We start from the raw sequence: 2,266 nt of genomic DNA, 5'->3' as shown, positions 1-2,266 counted from the left end.
GCCAGGTGACAATGGTGTGTGTGTGTGTGTGTGTGTGTGTGTGTGTGTGTAGCAGCACAGGGAGTGGCCACCTCTCAAAGAACACCCGTCTAAGAGGTGGACATGCACACGGGCCTTTGTCCTCAGGATGCCTCTTGGAGGGAGGCAGCGTTGTCAACCCTTGGCCTGGTGAGAAGCCGGGTGACAAGCCCCCACTAGCAAGCACAGGCAGACTCAGGGCTGCGCCCTCCCAGCCTGTGTGGTAACCACTGCTTCCCACTGGCTGCCAGCTCTGGATCAGGCCTCGGGGAGGGGGGTGGGGGGGCCTGGAGCCCCAGTAAGACGTGTGGACTTGGAGGACAGGAAGTCAGTTGTGGGGGAGCTGAGCAGCAGGGTGACTGCTGAGTGGAGGGCGGGGGGGTGAGGGGGTGCTGGAGGCGCAGCAGGTGACACAGGCCCGCAATGGAAGGAGAGGGACAGGCGCAGAATCAAGTGTCTGCCCTCCGGGGCCACATGGGACCATAAACAGAAAGGTCGGTGGTTAGAGGTGCCTTGGAATAGAGGCCTGGTGGCGTGATTCCCAGAGCACTTGGCCTTGACCATCCCCATGAGCAGCACAGGCAGGCTCGACCCGACCCCGCCACACGTCAGAATCCACTGCAGCTGTTTGCGGATTTTGCTGCTCTGTCTGGCCGCCCCCGGTAAAGGCCCCACACGCCCTTGGCTGGAGGGCTCTGTGTGACTCTCCCCCTACCTAACCTGAGCACACTGGGTCAAGACAAGGAGGGGGAGTCCCTGGCCTTGCAGTGGGGGAGGGAGCTGAGCCTTTTAGCCAAGAAAGGTCACAGGGCAAGAGATGATGGGGATCAAGAGAGTTAACGCAGCAGGCTCGAGGGAGCCAGGGTCGCCCCCACTCAGGGCAGATGGCCATTGGCAGAGCCACTGAGAGTCAAGGTGCTCACACCCTTCACCCAGCGCTCACACTTCTAGAATTCTCAAAGGAGCCGAGGGAGCAGCACGGGCCAGGACTCCCTGCCTGCTGGGTGCAGGCTTCAGACCCAGGGAGACTCTAAACCCACCTCAGCAGGGGCTGAAGGGAGCGGGCCCCTGCAGGTGCCAGGAGGGCTGAGCAGGAAAGATGTCTTCCCTGTGAAAGGTGAGAGTGTGGATGTGCCTGTGTGTGTGTGTGTGTGTGTGTGTGTGTTTGAGTGTGTTGGGCATTTGTTTGAGTGAGCGTGCATGAGAACATGTGAGCTGTGAGATTCTGAGTGTGAGCATATGGGAGTGTTAGCATGTGAGCTGTGTATGAGTGAGGGTATGAATATAAGCATGGGTAAACGTGTCTGAGTGTGCGAATGTGTGTCTGTGTCACGTGTGAATATGTGTGTGTAAGCATGTATGACTATACATGCATGTGCATATGAGCAAGGTTGGTGGGTCAAACCCACCAGCTGCTGCTCAGGAGAAAGATGAGGCTGCCTGCCCCCGTAAAGACTAGAAGCCCCTACATAGGACCACCTGTGAGTTGGAATTAGCTCGGTGGTAGTGGGTTACTGTGAGTGTGTGTAAACATGCACATGCACGTGTGTGTGTGGTGTCTACATAACATCTCAGGCACATTTCCAGATGTGGGGAAACGTCTGCAGGCTGCACACACCTGATCTTCTCTGGAGGAGAAGACAGACTGTGCTTTATATGCTTCTGGGTTTTGTTTATTTTCTGTAACACGCACGTGTCGCTCGCTCACTCTCTCTCACACACACTTCTTCCGCTGTGAAAAGAAAAAGCCTCAGCCCGTAGTTGCTCCCCTCCTCTGGGGAAGGGGAGCAGGCGATGGCTCTCTCGTCTTCCGGGAGCCGGCCTGAGCCTCCTCTCCTGCCCACAGCCCATCCCTGCTGACCAGGGGCACTGTCTGTGTTGTCCTAGCCCCTTCTCCCACCCTTGCCCATGCCCTGCCCAGGGCACAGGCAGGGGTTGGCTCTTTGTCCACAGGAAGCTGTCCTGTAGCCCCACCTGCCCCAGCCAGGCTGATGTGGCAGTCCTGCCCTCCCAGCCCATCCTCGGTCCTCCCTACACCCCTACCCCACCCACACCCCACTTGGTTTGGGCGTGATCTGAGATGGGGAGACCTGAAACGGAGGGAGCTGGAGAGCTGGGGCCCTCCCCCTTCCTGCCAGTCTGGATGCAAACGAAGAGGAAAAAAAGCAGACATCAGAATGCAGGCGCATTCTCCCTGCTCCAGTGCTGCCTCAATAGATAGTCCACAAGGGGGTGGCTGTAGCAAACA

Source organism: Echinops telfairi, unplaced genomic scaffold (genome assembly GCF_000313985.2).
Source record: "Echinops telfairi isolate 266 unplaced genomic scaffold, ASM31398v2 ScPeMD7_7458;HRSCAF=8496, whole genome shotgun sequence".
In the NCBI taxonomy this organism is placed as follows: Eukaryota; Metazoa; Chordata; class Mammalia; order Afrosoricida; family Tenrecidae; genus Echinops; species Echinops telfairi.
The sequence above is the reverse complement of the archived record's forward strand: the minus strand, read 5'-3'. Positions refer to the sequence as shown.